The sequence below is a fragment of the Hyaena hyaena genome, unplaced genomic scaffold (assembly GCF_003009895.1).
Source record: "Hyaena hyaena isolate Hyena2069 unplaced genomic scaffold, ASM300989v1 scaffold_612, whole genome shotgun sequence".
In the NCBI taxonomy this organism is placed as follows: Eukaryota; Metazoa; Chordata; class Mammalia; order Carnivora; family Hyaenidae; genus Hyaena; species Hyaena hyaena.
The window spans coordinates 573,241-592,448 of record NW_024081246.1 but is presented as its reverse complement, the minus strand read 5'-3'; the positions used below and the strand labels follow the sequence as shown (position 1 = coordinate 592,448).

Genomic DNA, 19,208 nt, shown 5'->3' with positions numbered 1-19,208 from the left:
TTGGGTTAATTTCTGTTCCAACGTTCTGTGTGTCTTTTTTCTTTCAATGCCATGATCATACTGTTTTGATCACTGTAGCTTTGTAATGTAATTGGAAACTAGGAAATGTGATGTCTCTGGCTCTGTTCTTCTTGCTCAACATTGCTTTGGCTATTCAAGGACTTTGAGATTGCATATGAATTTTAGGATTGTCTTTTCTATTTCTGTGAGACATGCCACTGTAATTTTTTAGAGGGAATCCACTGAATCTGATACTGTCTTGAGTAGTAGATGCATTTTCACAGTATGAATTCTTTCAGTTCAGGAACACTTTCCATTTATCTGTGTCTTCTTCGATTTCTTTCATCCATGATTTATATACTGGTGTATAAAATGTATACATTTTCTGTGTACTGTGTTCCTATCACGTTGGTTAAACTCATTCCTAAGCATTTCATTCTTTTCGATGATTGTTTTCCTAGTTTCTTTTTCAGATAAAAAGAAATGCAGCTGATTTTTGTGTGTTGATTTTGTATTCTGCAGCTTCACAGACTTTGCTTATCAGTTCTTACAGGTGTTAGGTGGAGTCTTTCGGGGTTTTGTGTACAATATCATGTCATCTGCGGACACGGACCATTTTACCTCTTCTTTTCCAGTTCCGATGCCTTTTATTTCTTTTTCTTGCCTGATTGCTGTGATAGGACTTCCAGTGCCGTGTTGCACAGAAGCCGTGACGGTGGGTACCGTGGTCTTGCTCCTGACCTTCGAGGAAACCCCTTTGCGCTTCTCCCACCGAGGATGATGTGAGCTGTGGGCTTGTCACGTGCCGCCTGTATTGTGTTCACATATGTTCCTTATGTACCTTATTGTTGAGTTTTATCACAAAAGGATGTTGAATTTTGTCAAATGGCTTTATCTGCTCTTGACATGATCTTGTGATTTTTACCTTTTATTCTGTTAATGCCATGTATCAAATTTATTGATTTGTGTGTGTTGAACCACCCTTGTGTCCCAGGGATAAATCCATTTGGTTGTGGTGTATGATCCTCTTAGTGTGTTATAGAATTTGATTTGCTGTTATTTTGTTGAGAATTTTTGCATCTGTATTTATCAGGGATAGTGGTCTATGATTTTCTTGTGGTGTCTTTATCTGGCTTTGGTATCAGGGCAGTGCTGGCTTCATAAAATGAGTTTGGGAATCTTTCCTCCTGTACATCTCTTTGGAAGAGTTTGAGAAGGATTGCAGTTGATTCTTTAAATGTTTGGTCGAATTCACCAGAGAAGACATTCGGTCCTGGGTTTTTCTTTGTGAATGGGTTTTAATTACTGATTCAGTCTCCTTGGCTGGTTCTTTGTGGGTCAGTCATGGTAGTTTGCATTTCTAGGAATTTGTCCATTTCTCCTAGTTGTTGGATTTGTTGGCATGTAATTGTTGACACTAGTCTCTTACGAGCTTTTGTATTTTGTGATTCAGTTGTACTGTCCCCTCTTTTGTTTGTAATTTTATGGACTTGAGTCCTCCCATTTTTTTTGTTGTTGTTGTTAGTGTAGATACAACAATTTGTTTATTTTTTCAGAAAAAAACCCCACCCAACTCTCACTTTCATGGATCTTTTTTTGTTGTTTTTCTGGTTTCTATTTCACAAATTTTCTCTAATCTTTCACAGTTTTTCTCTAATTTTTATTATTTCCTTCCTTCTGCTAAGTGCAGGGCGTTTTCTCTGGTGCACGTTGTCACCGAGAAAAGTAGGTTGACTTAACTCCAAGAATGGGCTGTATCTTTCCAGAGCTGGACAGAATTTTACAAGCATGCTCATCCCCAGTGGAATGACAATGCAATATATTCTTAGAGGTTGTTCTATTGCAGGTGCTCCAGGCAGAGTGGTGTATGATCTGTCACTCTGGATCATGGCCGGCTGACATTTGAGCCCAGTCCTTTAGCACACATACATTGGGCCCCAGGTGCTATGCCAAGTGCTGGGCGTATAAAGCAAGTAAGACATTGTCCTGCCCTGGAGGAGCTCACAGTTCAGTCTGCCCGTTCAGAGCTGCAAAGGGGAGATGTCGGTGATGGGTGTTCACAGCCAGGGTGCAGAATCTGGGTGTGAGGGAGGGAGCGGGGAGTGGAGGCCCAGGGCTGTGCTCCTTTGGCTGCTTGGGGCCGCCTGCAGCACAGGCAGTTTCCTGGAGCGTCAGGAAGGTTCTGATGCCTGGAGCACCTGTGCCCTGGCGATTAAGAGCAGATTCAGTGCGGTGCAGAGCCCTGACAGGAAAGGAGGGTCTGCAGACGTGTGTCAGGGGGCGGTGGGGACCAGAAGGAGCTGGAGCCCTGGGGGCAGGTGCCGCACAGGGCACTCTGCCTTCGTGATCGTCAGCCCGTGTCCTGCACCGCGTGGAGGGGGTGAATCCAAGTGACCTTAGCGCATCCATGTGTAAAAGCTGTTAACGCGCACTTCTTTTGAAATATGCAAGATGATGGGTGTGATTAAACCGAAGAGATTGAGGTGAGTTACTGCTTTATTCAAATTCTGGCTGCTGCGGTGGTCGCGGTGGCCGGGGGGACTGAAGGTGCTCGAACACCTGCCCGGGCGGAGGGCACGCTGTGGCCATGATGGACTGCAGCGCAGGGTCCCACGAAGCAGTCCTCCTGTGGAGATTGGACGGGGGCCTGGACAATTAAATGGCCTCTAACGACAGTGACAACTCTGAGCAACACAGGGAAGGTGCGGCTGGCGGGCCACCCGGCTGTCAGCTCTTCGAACCTCTGCCCCCGCGGACTGTGGTCGGAGTGCCCGACGGACCAGCCCTCAAAGGGGAGCTCTTCCACTCGACAGCCGTTTGCCACTTTGCAACATCGTGATCTTTAAACCTTCCTTCTTCCGTGTGAGACACGGCAGCTCCTCAGGGCTCAGTTCTCGGGGATCCATGCGGGGACCCGCTGTGAGGGACGGCCGGTCACAGAGGAGGGAGGGGACCCGGCCGGGGGTGGCCATCTGGTTCGTGGGGCCCTTGCTGTGTGATGTCCCTGAGCATGTGTCTCGGCTGGCGGCGGCGGGACAGGGACGGCAGGCCCACCTCGGGGACACTGGGCGCACTGTGGACACTGGGGCTCTCGTCTGTCCCACCCTCTCGGCGTCCCTGTGGCGAGTGACTCAGCGCCTGTGCCTCCGTCTCCCCATACAGAGATGCTGGTATCTACCCAGAGACCCATGTCCTCAGGCTGCTGAGATTTAGGAGAAGAGCAGGGGGCCCAGCTCTGTGGAACCCGAAGAGGTGACAGCTGCCCTCCCCGTTGTTCCCGGGACAGGACCGCGGGGGCTCTCACCCCTGCCCCCCCACCACCCTGGGGCCTGCGGAGGGGGGGAGGTGAGGCTTCCCCGTGGTGGGGCCGTCTGTGCAGTGGATGGGGTTCCTACCCATCGCACAGGGACACGAGCCAGCAGGTGGCCCACCCTGGGAGCAGCCGTGTCTCAGCGCCCGGTGTGCAGCATGTGCCTGGCCCTGCTTCAGGCTGGGGGCCCTGAAAACACAGCCGTGAAGCCACAGGGCCTGGCCCTGATCGCACCCCCACGCGCTCCCAGCTCTGCCCAGACACGGGCATCGTCCCTGGGACCTCAGGCTCTGCTGACAGACTGTGTCCACCGGGCGCTGGGTGGGGTTCCCCGGACTTGTGACCTTCTTGCCGGCTTCTGCGTTCATCTCTTCCTTCCCGTTTTCTCAAGAGTCTGCTAGGCCGGCTTGCCTGGAGGTCCCCATCCTGGAGTCCGGCCGGGCCAGCCGGTCCCCCTTGCCCCCCGCACTTCCTTGCGGTGGGCCGCCGTCCACGCATCCCGCCGTGCTCCTTGGCTGCAAGTTCCCACTTGCCCTGCTGCATTTGGACTTGAGCCTGCTTTTCTCCTGATGCCCGTGTTCTCCGGCTTTACCCCTGAGTGAGAAATCTGTTTTTGTCTGGGAGGTTTACTGTTCAGCTCTGGTTTTTCATCGACACCGGATGAGAGACCCGGACTGGTGAAGGGCGTTTAATCCCAACTAGAATTAAAGGAGAGGTGAAATAGCAAGGGTGTTAGGAGAGGTGACAGATGCTGATTGTCAGAGAGGCAGGTGACATCATCTGGGGAGGCCTGGGAAGACACGGGGCGCGAACAGGGGTTCCACTGTGGTACCCCGAGATGTGGCAGCAGCCCGGAGAGGGGTGCCGGGGCTCTCGACACGGGGCGCAGGAAGGGAGGCATTAACTCAGCAGCTGTTTAGGGCTCCCCGGAAAAAGCAGGACCCGCCAGGGGACCGATGCAGCAGTGAGGGGCAGCTGCTTTAGCCTGCGCGGGCCGATTTGTGGAATTAAAGGGGAAATGAAGCATCCCTTCCAGGGGAGGCCGTGTGCGGTGGAGGCGCGTGCAGCGGGTGAGGACCGCACGTCCGGGGCAGACCCGTGCAGCCAACCCCGGGTCTTCTCTCTGGGAAGACTCTCACCTCTACCTATTTTCTAGTTATAAAAAGATGCGTTGGGACCCGGTCTCCATCAGTGAGGACTTCCTCCTGCCTCCCCCGCCATCTGCCCCACACTGGTGATAACTGATGTTGGTGAGCACGGCCAAGGTTTGGAAGAAGCAAAGAAATTAAGTTCAATAAAACGTCAGCTTTACGTACGCTCATCTGCTTTGTGACCCACTGAAACGGGGATTTGCGCGGCGGCTGGGTTAACCCCCTTCGGGCCATCCGACGGACCGGGCGCCCTCGCCCTCACCGTGCCCGCCACCACTGTTTGCCGAGCCCCCTTTCAGGGTCACAACCACAGAGCGAGACCCCGAGTAATGTACGCTGTTCTCAGGCGTGAATCAGTGCCTTTACCCCTCTTGTTCCTTCCATGAGGAAGACAGAGGATTCTAGTTTATCTGTTTCCTTCTGTGTGTAAACTAAGTTTTCTCTTGTTAGAAAAGAAAGGGAATTCTAACCCGGTGCCTTGCAAGCAGCCACAGATGGAGCCTGAGCGCGGAGCAAGGAGGGGAGCAGAGGTCCTCTGACCTCGGGCCACAGATGAGGCTGCTGTCCACTTAAACTGCCAACAACAGTAAATTAAGCTATTGTGCTTGCAGCACATTGGGAATGGCCCCGGGCAGGACCGAAGGGTCCATCACAAGAAAGGCACTTAGTCCGTCACTCCTGTCGCTTGTCCTGGGCAAGGGGACCTGTGGCCGGCTCTTTCCCGTGGCCTGTCATGTTCTGGCCTCCCCTCCAGCACACTGGGCACCGGGAAGGCGCCCCGAGGTGCCGACAGCTCGGTCGTGTGACAGGGGGTGGGGGCCAGGGTCGTAAAGTCAAGGGGATGGCCTTTTAAGAAACAACCTTGAGGTTTCTTAACGGACGGCCTGCGTACAGCAAGAGGTGGGCTAAATTGCAAGACACGTTCATGAGGGTTGATATTATTTTCCTTGTGATTCGAGGTCAGATTGTCTGGGACCCTGTGTCCACACAGGGCAGGAATGACGCAGCGTGTAGAATAGAAATTGTGCCGCGTGGCGACCCAGACGTGCGTGAGGCTCAGGTGGTTAAATACGCTGCACTTACACCGATGCCTCAAGTACGCTGAGGTCGCCCGGAGAACGCTGCTCCTTCCCCAGCACTTAACCGCGTCTTCCGTGCTCCCTCCCCACTTCTCTTTCTTTGTCTTCTTTCCTCTATCGTCTGTTGTCATCCGTGTGCCCCATGTGGGTGTTCCCGGTGGCTTATGAAGTAAGTGGTCATACACAGCAGGGTAACTGGGGGTGAGGGAGTAGGAGCCCCAGGCCCTGCGGTGAGTATGCCTGCCTTCGCGTGCGCTGAGAGGGGAGGCATCTGGGGGTTTCTGGGGACGATTCCCTTTCGTGACCTGTTACCAGTACCTCCTTCTCTTCCCCCCATGATACCTGTAACCAGTCTCTCCCTTTACTCACCAGGATGTTTGATAAAGGAATGGACCCAACAGCAGGGCGCTACCCTCAGTTGTATCTCAGGCTTGACTTGGTCACAGGAGCAGAATCTCTGCACCTGGGCCTTTGTGTTGAAAGGACTGGGGGCTCCTGGTGCATGCGGGCCGCCCCCCCCACCCCGCAGCACAGCCTGCCCCCCACGGGCCGGCCCCGCACCCACGGCACAGCCTGCCCCCACGGCCGCCGTGCACGCCCGCCCACTGCCAGCCAGCTCGGGGGCACTCTGAGCTGGCGGGCAGACACTCAGCCCGGGCCGCGGCCCCTCCACCCTGGCTCGCGCACCCCTCCCCGCCAGCCTGGAGGAGGGCTGAGAGCGGTGCTCACTCGGTCCACCTGCTCCAGGCCACGTACCTGGGCCAGGCCTCCTCCGGGGCCTGCGCGTGGCTGGGGCTGGTGCTCCGCGTTCTCACCGCGTGTCCTCTGGCTGAGGGCCTGCTTGTTCAGAGGGATAGTGATGTGCGTTTATTTTTGCCGTTCAGGAAAGCGGGGTAGTCTCAGCACACTGCAGTGTAGGCAAGACATGAACACACAAAAACAGATCCGTTTGCAAAAAAATGAACTTACTCTCGGGACTAAATTCCAGTTCTTGGAACTAAACTCTTCCGGAATGGTCTTTGAGCAGCATGGAGACCGTCTCCCTGTTTCCCGAGGAAGAGAGATTGGGGGCAGATGGACGGTTTTCGTATTGATCCTCGTGAAGGGTTGTGGCTCTGACTCGGGCACAGGGCAGTGATGCCTGGGGACCCAGGGGCGAGTCCGTGGGGGGGTCCTCGAGTTCCGCCTCCCTGAAGGCAGGCGATGTTATAAACGTGCAGCGGATAATAGCTGTGTGAAGGGGCATTTTCCTGGTGTTATGTCGTAACCAGCACCACAGCTTCCTGCAGATGCCTTTCAGTTGTGGGAGGACGGACGGTGTCACCCCATTCAGTAGGGGAGGCACGTGGCTGACTCCCTGCCAGAGTTTGGATGGCAGAGAACCGAAGAATTCGGATAGGCTGAGGGGTCAAGGTGAAGATGCCGGGCTCCAGAGCCCCACACTGAAGGCCCTCCGCGTCCAGCCTCACCTCCACGTGTCCCTGGGACCGCTTCCCACCCCGCACTCAGCCAGCTGCGGCTGTACCCCAGGCTCTGCCCTGCTGACTCAGCCGCGTACACGCCTCTCCCCTCCACTTACCCTGTTTCCATGGCCTCGGGAGTGTCCCTGGGCATGAGCCCTTCCGTGGCCACGCGAGTGCCCAGGACTTCCCCTCTGGGTGTTCCTAGCCTGCACGTTGCTGCTTACATGTGGACATCTTAAATTAGTGTTCTTAAATCTAGTTTTTATATTTGCGTCCATATTTGCATCCATGTTTTCAGCGTACCGTCCTATCAGCTTTTGACAGCTGCAGAGCCATGTGGCCCCCGCCGCAGTCATCGCCCCCTAACGCCCTGTGCGTCCCTGGAGTCAGCCCTCTCCCACCCAGCCCTGTATGGCCCCTCATCGGATCTGCACCCCTGTGCCCTTCCAGAGTGTCACATGACTGGCATCCGTCTGTGGCCCCTCTTTCCGGCACCTTCAACTTAGCGTATCCATGTGATGCAGGTTATCGCTGCCTCACTGCTTGTCACTGCTGAGAAGTACCCAGTGGGTGAGTGCCTGGGGCTGCTGATGGATATTTAGGTTTTCCTGATTTGCGTGAGTGTGAACAAATGTGCTATGAGCGTCTCATACGGTTCTGTGTGATCACAGCCTGCGTTACTCACCTTGAAGGAAAATTCTAGGCCGTGGGGTAGATGTATGTTTAACTTTACGAGAAACTGCTAACCACCTTCCGAAGGCAGCTTGACCGTGGTCTGTCCCGCCAGCAGAGTCCCCGGTGACCTCCGTCCTTGGCTGCTCGCGTGTGATCTGTCATTGAAATCCAGCCACTGTGGTCTGTGCACAGGCCGTCCAAATGTGGTTTTGAGTTGCATTTCCCCGATGACTAATGACGTTGGCTGGCTTTTCATGTCCGTATTTTCCATCCATAAATCTTCTTTGCTGAAGCATCTGTTCACATTTTTGTCCATTAAAAAAATCAGGTTGAATGTTTTCTTATTTTTGAGTTTTGAGAGATCTTTGTATATTCTGGATGTGGGTTCTTTGTCAGATATTTCATTTGCAAATACTGGTTCTGAGTCTATGGCTTCCCCCATTTTTTTTAAAGTGTCTTCAACAGAGCAAAAAAAAAAATGTTTAATTTTGCTGATGTCTACTTTGTTAATTTTTGAATAGATCGTGTTTTTGGTATCATAGCTAAAACCCAACTGCCTAACCCTGGAGTCTGAAAGGCTTTCTCCTACTTTTAATTTAAAGCCTTTACAGGTCTACCTCCTCCACATGCCTGCAACTCACTTGAGTTCATTATCGTGCTGCGGGAAGTCTAGCAAGGCGTCTGTTACACGGTCGTCTCCATGAACAAGCGTTGTTTGTTGAAAAGGTGACCCTTTCCATCGCCTCCTCGACTCTGAATGACCGTCTGTTGGTGTGGGAGCCGCGGCCTTGCCGTGCGCTGCACTGGTCTGCGCCCCGTCCTGGAAACGACATCGCCCATGCCCGACTCCGTCGCTGGTTCTTGGAGTGTCTTTGTTTGATAGAAGCCTTTCCAAAGGCTTCTGGGGGTTTCCGGGTGGATAGTCCTATTCTGTGCAAAATGGGGACTGTGTTATTTCTTTTTTTTTTTTTAATATTTTTTTAAAAATGTTTTTATTTATTTCTAGGAGAGAGAGAGAGACAGCGTGAGCAGGGGAGGGTCAAAGAGAGAGGGAGTCACAGACTGAAACAGGCTCCAGGCTCTGAGCTGTCAGTCAGCACAGAGCCCGACGCGGGGCTCGAACCCACAAATCGTGAGATCATGACCTAAGCGAAAGTCGGATGCTTAACTGACTAAGCCACCTTAGGCGCCCCTGTGTTATTTCTTCCTTTCCATTCTCTGCCTTTTATTTCTGATCCTCACCTCGTTGCACTGGAGGCTGGGAGCCCCAGTTCAGTGTTGGAAAGAAGGGCTGGGGGGGTGGAGCGTGCTTGCCTGGTTCCTGACCCCAGGGGCTGAGGCCTTCGACCTGTGCCGTTAAGTGGAGATGTCACATCAAGTTGAGGAAGCTCCCTTCTCTTCCTGTTTGTCAGAGAGTTTTTATCATGCCTGAATATTGAGTTTTGTCAGATGCTTTTTCCGTGTCTGTAGGTACAATTATGGAGTTTTCTTCGATGGTCTCTCTGTGCGGAGTCTCACTGATTCTCAGATGTTGACCAGCTGCACTCGAGGATTAAGCCTTGTGGTCATGATGAGTTATCTTCTTTTCTTTTTACATTAAAAAAAAGTATTTATTTTGAGAAGGAGGAGGGGCAGAGAGAGAGAGCACACGTGAGCAGGGAGGGAGCAGAGAGAGCAGATCCCAAGCAGGATCCTCCCTGTCTGCGCAGAGCCCGACATGGGGCCCGATCCCAAGAACTACGTGGTCGTGACCTGAGCCCAAAACAAGAGTTGGACACTCAGCTGACGAAGTCACTCGGGTACCCTGGTCATGATTAGTGATCTTAAAAAAATACTACTTACTTTCTTCACTGAAGTTTGTGGAGGATTTCGTAACTGTGTTCATGAGTGGGGCGGGTCTGTGGGGCGGGTCTGTGTTTTCTCTTCCCGTAAGGTCGCTGGGCTGGCATCAGGGTCATGCAGGCGTGCCCGCTGCTTCTGTCGCAGGGCCCATGGTGCAGGGCAGATGTGGTAGAACGTGTGGCGGAATTTGCCGGGGAACGTGCTGGGTCTGCCTTGCTGGGGCGCCGAACCTGCCCCGTTCGCTTTGGAGGCCGTCCCTCCGTCCCGCAGCCGGACGAGCTCCCGCGGACCCGCTGCAGGCGCTCTCACTCCCTTTGCCGTCTGCCGTCTGCTCTTGAACCTTCCTGGCGGTCTGTACTTCACTTCAAATATTTATTTTTTCAGTCCTAGAACTTCCCTTTGGATCTCTTTTTTTGTATAGTTTCTCCTCCTCTGCGGAGACTTCTGCCTTCCCTCGTCTCCTGAGCGTCTGCCCGGCTTGGTCTCGTAACTCAAATCTCCGTGCTCTTCAGGGCGGCGTGTGGTTGTCTTCACTCCCGGAAGCTGGTCGTGTGTTCCTGATTGTCTGCTGCACGGGCTGCTGTGCAGTTGTCTCCTGGGTGGACTGAGCGTGGTGTTGGGAGGTGCTGAGTTGTGCTGAACTTAGGGGTTGTCAGCCCGGTAGCGTTTTGCTGCCCCCCCCCCCCAGGACATAAGGTGGCGTGGGCAGTGCTGGCATCCGGTGGACAGAGGCCAGGGCTGCTGCGGGCCTCCGCCAGGGCACGGGACAGCCGCCCCCCGTCCGGTGTTCAGGCCAAAATGCCAGCGGCGTGTAGGTTGAGAAGCCGTGTCTCAATCTTGCAGAGAACCGTCTCAGAGCGCAGGTTCGTCCCGGCCCCTGTGGGAAGGGATTTCGGGATCGGCTCAGTGCTCGGAGCCTTCCCTGTGCTTTGCTGGCTTCGTTCCCCGAGCCCGGCCGGGGGGGGGCCCGGGGCCTGCGCTGGCTCACACTCGCCCGGGGCTGCCTGGATCCCCTGGGCTCTCCCCCAGCCTCGACGGCCCCGGCTTCTAGTCTTAGATCTGTGGCCCCCGCCCTGCCCATGCACCGTGCTGTGGTTTCACACAACGTGGGTGCTTTTGGGGGGCAAAGTGTCAGGAGAAAACTAAGCCGGAGCCCCCCAGATTGCTTGGAACGCACGGGCCTGTCTTCTGGGTCCCCGTCAGGGAAGTGGTGGTTCCTGGGCGTGCTTGGACCCCATGGTACCGCCACAGCCTTGTGCCCGCGGGGGCTTCGCAGCAAGGCCGTGGGGTGCAGGTGGGAAGAAGAGAGGACCCCCTGGGGCCTCCCCCGCACCCTCTGGCTCTCGGGGCCCCTTTTGAAGAAAGGGGGTTCTCCCGGACTCATTCCGTGCTGCCCGCTGCGCGGCTCTGAGATGGCCTGGAAGCCAGGCGGAGACCGAGGAGGAGCAGCAGCAAGCTGGGCAGCACCTGGCCGTCAGGCTGGCCCTTCCCTCCCCGTCGTCCTGCTGTTGCGGGCGACCAGGGCCCTCAGGCGGCCGCTGCGCCCTGCCCAGAACTCTTAGCTGCCATCTGCGCAGGGGCGGCTGTGGGGTCCCCACTCCATCCTGCTGCCACCAGGGCCAATGTGTTTTCTGTCTTCAGGAGGAGAGAGGGAAGGGGAGGGGGAGCCTGGAGGGAAGTGGACTTTGTTCAGCAGCGGCGGACAGTGTAATTTCTCCTAACCCTTTGGAGAGCTGTGCTGGTTGGCGTGAGGCATCTTTCTGGGTTCCCCTCCGACGCTCTTCGGAAGAGGGCGGGTGGGGCGGGAGGTTGGCACGGACGGAGGACGGCGGCGCTCTCCTGGGGTCAGGGAGTCCGCGAGCTCGCGGCCTCGGCACCTGCCAGCCTCTCCCGCCGTCAGCGGTGGCCTTGCTTTCCGTCTCTGATCCTGGCTTCGCCCCTGCCCACTGGGCTGCATTAATTTGACCTACTGGTGTTACTTATTCTTCTCACAGCACCGCTGAAACATACAGGGAAGCAATCTTCGGGAGATTTTGAACTCTTTGCAGGCAGGAGCACGTCGAGACAGGGCATTATTATCACCGTAGTCTGGAGCACCCCTCTGCCAAGTACACAGAGAAATTATTAATCACCCCTTAACTTTGACATCACACAAGTATCGTTTTTGCAGTTGAGATCTGCAGATAATTAAAAAGCACCCTGCGTCATCCTCCCAATCGCCGCCTTCCCGCTTGATTATCACGGTGCCCTTGAACGCATCTTCACGGGTGCTTTGCCTGTGACAGCCGCCAGGACCAGCCGAGGAGCCTGAGCGGCGAATCTGCTCGGGGAGGGCTTGCGCCGTCGACAGGACTCGTTGGCAAGGTGTCCCGGGAAGCAGCACACACGGCCTGTCTCTGTCACTTGTTAGATGTGGTTTAATTAAGCAAAGAGGGTCACCGTGGGGAAGACCGGTCTGCCCAGGATTTGATTTGCGAGCTGGTTAAAATGTTTGGAAGCTCTTTTAAGAGACCAGGTGGTAAAAAGGAGGGGGGTCGTTCACCTGAGTGGCTACGTTCGGATCGGCCGAGACACACGAGGCTTTGTCGAGGGCGTTGCCGGGACGCGGGTACTCGTGACCTTCTGTGCTGGGTGTGGAGGGCTGCCCACAGCCGTGCCGGGTGGTGGCTGCCGGTCCAGCCGAGCCCCTGGCCCCCTGGGGACCCCCATGCTCCCACCTCCACCCCACCAGGCCCGCGGGGCCAGAATCCCTGGGGCAGGCAGAGAAGTCTGCTCACCCCCCACATTATTATTTTTAACTTTCTATGTTGATGTGATTGCAGACTCGCCTTGGCTGGAAGAAGTGGGGCGGGGACACCGGGCTCTCTCGTCAGCGCCCTCGTGCAGGGTCCTGCATGACCACGGCCAGTCTGCACCAGGGTGTGGGCGGCGGTGCAAACCCGGGGGTCGTTTGGGTTCGCCTGCTTTTCCTCACGTGTGGCTGTGTGTGTGTCGTTCTCTGCGCTGCCGCCTTGCGGTCCTGACCCTGAGCGGTGGCCTTGCTGTGTCCCCGCACTCAGAGCGAGGCAGGGATGTGGGGGGACTCCCTAAATCTTTGCCAAAGGACCGTTCAGCTCCCGCGGAAGAGACTGTAGAACTTTTGTGCCGAAAGTAGAGGGAGTGATGAGGAAGCCTTTGTCAAAATATACGCGGCACCGGAGGAATCCAGGCAGGCAAGGGCTCTGAGCAGCGTGTGCTGACGGTGTGGCCGCGGTGACTCTCTCTGGGGTGCGTCTGTCCGGCTGTAACACACATCTGGTGGGTCTGCCGTGAAGTCGTCACATTTGAGTGTCCGGAGCGTGTTCAGTGTGCACCCCCCGTGCCATAACCGGCCTGCTTCTGTCCGGGGCACGGAGGCTGGAGGACAGTGCCAGACGGGACCTCGTGGTGCTGGCGGGGTGGTCGAGACTCTAGGATGCGTTCTCTGACTGCCACACCCTGGGACACGAATGAGAGGCCGTGTGGTCGCCCAGCTTCCCGATGCTTGGGAAGACTGAGGTCTCCTGGATCCACGGCTGGGTCTGCACAGCCCCCGCGCTTCCGCCGGCGCTCCTGTCCATGGCGGGCCCTCTGCTGCCTCAGCGGGGTGGCACGGTGGTGGCATGGGGGTGGCATGGGAGCAGCGTGGTGGCAGCGGTCTGGTGGCTGCATGGCAGTGGAATGCAGCTGCGTGGTGGTGTGGTCATGGCACGGTCGCTGTACAGTCGCAGCGCAGAAGTAGCATGGAAGTTGTGTGGTGGTTCATGGATATCGTGTGGCAGGTGCGTGGTCGCTGCACCCTGCTCACTCGGTGGTTGCATCGCGGTGGGGTGCCGCAGTGTGGCATTTGGGGACAGCTGCCCTGTGCTGGAGCGAGCCGTGACCTGGAGCCAGACGGACGCAAGTTCACATCCTGGTCACACTGCTCATCCCCATACGGAAAACTCTCAGTGAGTCGGTTTCCTCCCTCCTGTTTCTTTCTTTCTTTTTTAATGTTTATTTACTTTTGAAGGAGAGAGAGAGAGAGAGAGACAGAGCGCGAGCAGGGGAGGGGCAGAGAGAGAGGGAGACACAGAATCAGAAGCAGCTCCAGGCTCTGAGCTGTCAGCACAGAGGCCGATGTGGAGCTCAAACTCATGGACCGTGAGATTGTGACCTGAGCTAAAATCAGACGCTTAACCGACCGAGCCCCCAGGGCGCCCCTGCCCCTGTTTGAACGGCAGTGTGCCCTCCTGGCCGAGGGGCACTAACTGGGGGAGTTTCCGAATGCACTTGGTTTCCAGTTGGAAGAGTCCCAGTCGCCCCTGTGCTGGTGCCCTTCAGTGAGGACTTAGGGTTCTTATGTCTTAGGCCCGAGGGACGGCGCAAGTGTCCCTGCAGGTGGCCTGTGTCTCGGGTGAGCTCGCTGCGGGGCGCAGGCCGCCTCAGGCACGCCTCCCCTGAGCGCCTTATGTCCCCACGGAGGCACCGCCCAGGGGCCAAGGCGTTTCTGCAGGCGGGGTGATTGCATCGCGCAGTTCTCCAGGCCCCTCCATTGGAAGGCTGGGACGGCCTAGGACCGAGTGACTGTCCGGGAGGCCAGCGCTCACCACGCAGGGCGCCCCCTCCTTTCCTGGGACCAGTGGCCGCCGCAGCCTCGGTGCGGCCTGACGTGAGCCTCCCCACCTGCCTGTCCCTGGATGTCCCTCGGACCCTGCTGTGCAGCTCGTCGCCGATCCAGTACTGGTTCCAGGCGATTGAGCGGCTCAGACCTCTGTCCTCGCCCGGCGCGGGGTCTCCTTAAACAACGCGGCAGAGTGAGCAAGCGGGTGGAAGTCGAAAGATGAGTTTCCGCAGTCCAGGGATGGTCTGGGGGTGCACGGAGGCGCCCCCCTGGAATGGCGCTGTGATTGGGGTGCCTGGGTGCGCACTGGAGGGGGCTGGGCGCTGCCCCAGCTCTCGGGACGCAGCCGCCCCGGACTGGGTAGAAGACGGTTCAGTTGTGTGTATTTAAGACCATTGGGCCTGGTGGGTCCCACCTGTGAGGGCAGCCTGTGCCCCCAGGCCAGCCTTCACTGGGAGGGCCCTGAGCGGGTGTGCGACTTGGGTGCCCTAGGCTCTCGGTGCCTCTGCTCATCCCGCTAAAGCACCATTTGCTCATTGTCAACCCACAGAACTCTGAGCTATTAAGTCTCAGTCTTAAATGGAAACATCTAAGAAAATCTAGAATACATGACATAATAACATACGAGGAAACAATTTAGGAAAAAACTGAAAAACCCCAATAAGTCTCTTTGAGAGATTTAAGAGTATAACGCAGTCATAAAACATGAACGATTTGCTGTAAAAAAGGAATGATTATACCTCCAGCCCGCTCCTGGAAACCTGAAATGCACTCCCCCAAATAAAAAAAAAAAAAAAAAGATAAAGTTGGGGAAAATTTCTAGAAAGTAGAACAAAAGAGAGAAACTATAAAAGAAAAGGAAAGGAATTCACAGGATCAACACAGAAGATCGATATCCAGTGAACAGAAGTCTCAGAAAGTGAAAACGGAAAATGGAGTAGATTTCTGCAGAAACGGAAGGCGCGAAGCCCCTGAGTTGGAAGGGGGATCCAGGGGGCAGAGGACCCGCGAGGTGCTGAATGCAGGACCCGATGCGTGAGTGTAAAAAAGCGAAACACCAGACTTCACGACACTACAGAATCACCTAGAGGAAACCGATGACTCACCTGTGAAGACCTTAGAATCAGCTTGCGCCGGGCCTTGGAAAGCAGAGCGCGTGACCACGTTCTGGAGGCCAGCGGAGGTGCGGTGTCAGACCCGCGGTGACTCGTCGGGGTCCCGGGCCCCCTTCTGTAATGAACTTCACCATTGTGGTGAACACACACACAGGAAAGTGCAGGAAGGGAGCAGACCACAGAAGCGTATGTGTGGATGGACGCGCCCACACCCGCCTCCCGTGCACGGACCCCGGGGGCCTCTCTGCTGGGGCCTCCATTTACTGTCGCCAGTTACTGAAAACTATCAGCTGAGCATTCTTCTTTCAGGCATCACTGGGGGTGTGAAAAGGGGAGTGAACAGAGCACAGGGGAGCGACAGGGGACTGGGGGCTGATGCCACAGAGTGGGGCACATCTGCACCTGCCCACACACGAGCAGGCCGCTCGGAGTGTCTGGGAGAGGTGCTCCCGGGAGAGGTGCTCCCGGGGACGGAACGTGCCAGGAGATTTGGCAGTGAGCTTCCGTGGGGAGAACGTGAGGGCGCGGAGGGCAGGGAAGGGAGGAGCAGCCCGGGGGCCCGGCCCAGCAGCGGGTCTGAGGGTGGGGTCCTGTAAGGCACCAGCTGTGCACACCCCCCCTCCCCCCCGCGCCATTTGAAATGCCGGCTTGGCCCAGAGACAGGTCAGCAGAAAGGGGTGGCACTGAGTGAGGGGAAGAAGGAAAGCTCACGCGCGCGTGGCCCTGGGAGCCGTGTCCCATGAGCGGGAGGGGTCTGGCCCCACAGCCCTCGCTGCTTCCGTGGTAACGGTGCTCACAGGGCTGAGGGCAGATGAGAGTGGCCGTCGGCCTTCCATGCACCCAGGTGGGTCCAGGTGGCCCGGTGACAGGCCCCGCTGGGCTCTGCCCCTCGCGCTGGCCGACTGGGGACGGCCCAGTCAGGATGGCACAGGGGTCCTGAGCGGCTGCTCACGGATGCGGGCGCCTTTCCCTGCAGGGCTCAGGAAACAAAGATTGTGACTGCGCCATTTTACGCGGGGCTGGTGTGTTACTCTGATTAGCGATGCTAACTAATTCAGGTTAATTGGTTTTCAACTTTGTAGACTGGAGACAAAGCACAGGAGACTCAATTATGAGTAAAAATAGAATGGAATGTTATCAACCTTAACAAGGTGAAGTGTCAGTGTCAGCGCCAGAGGACGGGGTGAGGGGCGGACGGGGGCGCGGAAGTGCCACGCCGACACCTCCGTGAGCACGGGGGCGCGGGGAGCGCCGCAGTGGGGTCAGACGCAACGGAGAATGGAGCCTGAACGCCGCCACACCGCCCTGGGAGGGCCCTGGCGCGGGGCCGGTGCTGCCCGCCACAGCAGGGAGGCCCACCGAGTCCCCAGGAAACAGTGGCTTCCCCTTACCCAAGTGTGGAGGTGGCCACGGAGCAGCCGGAGCCACAGCCAGGGTGCCTGCCACCAAGGAGCGGGTTAGGGACGCGGAGGGTGGGCCAGGGGTCTCTCTGCCCCCTCTCTCGTCCCCTCCCTCCTCCTCCTCCCCTCCCTCCCCCTCCTCCCCTCTCTCCCCCTCCTCCCCTCTCTCCCCCTCCTCCCTCCCCCTCCTCCCCTCCCTCCTCACTCACACATCTTCCTCCTTTCCCCTTCCTTCCTCCCCTGCCCCTCTTCCCCCTTATATCCCTCCTCCCTACCCTCGCCCCCTCCTCCCCCTCCCCCCTCCCTTGCCTCCCCTCCTCCCCCTCCCCCTCCTCTTCTCCCCCTCCTCCTCTCCCACCCCTCCTCTATTTCTCTCATCAGCTTTCCTGTACCATTTTATATGTTAAACGTGTACACTTATTACTTGCATTGAAATAAAATATTTAAAGGTTTGCTAAGTAAGTAAACATTAGAAATTAGGAGTTTTTTGAGTACTTGAGGGGCAGTCTGTCACTAACAACTGCTAGCAGCTCACACCCAGTCCTTGGCTGCCTGTTAAAGCGGCCGCCGTGTGGGGGGCCTGCAGACGCTCCTAACTTGAGTCATGACGGCTACTGTCCGCCCTCGGACACGCTAACAGGCGTGGCCCCTTGAGAGGAGCCGCCCGTTCAGGCTCTTCACCTTCACGCTGCTCCCTTCCAGACCCCAGCAAGTAACCTGATTCGGTGCAGGTTAAGTGGCTGTTGTGCTGCCCCGAGAACGCGAACGGATGCAAGTGTTGGAAGTGGTGAGCGGGGACAGGAGGCGCGCCGGGCCGTAATGCTTGCAGCTCGCGTGAGCGAGTTACAAGGAAACACCGCCCTGGGGCCCTTGGAGAGAAGAAACGCAGATTCCCGTGTCACCAGGGGGCAGGCGGCTGGCCGTGGGGAAGCCGCCCGAGGGTTGGGGCCAGCTGGCAGCGGGAAGTATGGCTCCGGGCTCTGGGGACGGAGCCAGGGAGTCTTCAGGAAGAGGGGGCGTCGCAGGCTGGCACTGAAGGACAGGATGGGATCACCGGGGGCTAGCGGGATCACGTGGGGGCGGGGGGGCACGGAGACCCGCACCTGCAGGCCTGTCTGGAGGGGGGTGGCTGGGAGGGCAGGCCCTGCAGCCTCGGGCGGGGGTGAGAGCAGGCGTGAGGAAGAGGAGGGCGCGTGTCTGGGAAAGCCCGCTTCTCTGGGCTGAGCTGTAACGGAGCACGTGTGACTGTACGTAAGAAGGCCGAACTAGGAACGGGCGTGGGGACGTGCCCAGCGTCATGCCGTGCGGGCGGCTGGGCATGGGGACTCGTGCTGTAAAGCCCTGTCCTCCCTGCCGACCAGTCCCTGAGCCCAAGCACTGCGTGGGGCGCCGGTGGAGTTGTGTGGCCATCATTTTAGTGGCACAGAAGGTATCTTTAGTCTTAAATTTTTTTAACGTTTATTCATTTTTGAGAAACCGAGACAGAGTGCGAGCGAGGGAGGGGCAGACAGAGGGAGGCACAGAGTCCGAAGCAGCTCCAGGCTCTGAGCTGTCAGTGCAGAGCCTGACGTGGGGCTCGACCCCCCAAACCACGAGATCATGACCTGAGCTGAAGTCGGACACTCAACCGACTGAGCCACCCAGGGGCCCTGAGGTACTTAGTCTTTAAAAACTGAAGAGGTAGAAACTAACTGTAGAAAAGCCCTGTCTGGTCTGGCCGAGGCATCAGGACATTGGCGCCATCCCGGGGCCACGGCGCTGGGCAGTGCTGGTCTCAAAGGGGCTGCGTTGACGCTGTGGTGCCTGGGGCCCCTGCACCCCTAGGGTGGGACTCGGAATGGACCGTGCGTCTGAGCCGCCGGCCTCCCTGGCGCCATCTGCGAGTGACACGTGTCTAGGGTCTCGTGGGCCAGACTCCCACAGAACCCACGCCGGTTTCCCTGGCTGCCGTCTTCCTTCACGGAGGAGGGCCCCCCTCGGCTGGGACCCCACGGCTGAGGATGGTGGGCACGGGGCCACCCTGGCGACAGGTGTGAGCTTGCCGGACTCCTCGGCATCACTGCTTTTCCTGGATCGTGCTGTTTATCCCTCACAGTGACCATAGGAGCTGGGAGCTGCTGCTGCTGATCACAGATGGCTCTGGGGCTGCCGGGGCCCCGCGGGGGGTGAGCAGGATCGGGACATGGCGGGGGTGCCCTCCAGAGCTGGAGTCGCTGCGGTCCTGCTCAGTCGTCAGTCCGAGGGTTCTTGGCTCTGCCAGTGAGAACAGCACCAACATTAGGCACAGGGAGGAAGGAGGCAGGAATAGGGAGCACGGTGGGAGGGAGCACATCGCCTGGGATTATTTCTTCAAGAACATGGAAGAGACGGACGCACCCTTCTTCATCCGGCTTGAAATGCCAGCCATCTGTGTGTCCTTCCGTCCGTCTGGGTTACAGACGCCAGGGGCACACGGCCGCGGGGTCCGGGAAGGCGTGTGTCCTGGGGAGGCAGCAGGGCCCCGGCGGCTCGCTCATCCGGGGTGTGGGCGGGGCCTGGCTCGCCCTGGGGGC

General features: G+C 57.2%; 1 long non-coding RNA gene across 2 annotated transcripts in view; it reads left to right on the top strand.

Moving 5' to 3' along the window:
• The window catches only part of LOC120248906, a 36,836-nt gene that overhangs the window by 1,330 nt on the left and 16,298 nt on the right, over nucleotides 1–19,208 (top strand). The gene's annotated exons all lie outside the window — the stretch shown is intronic.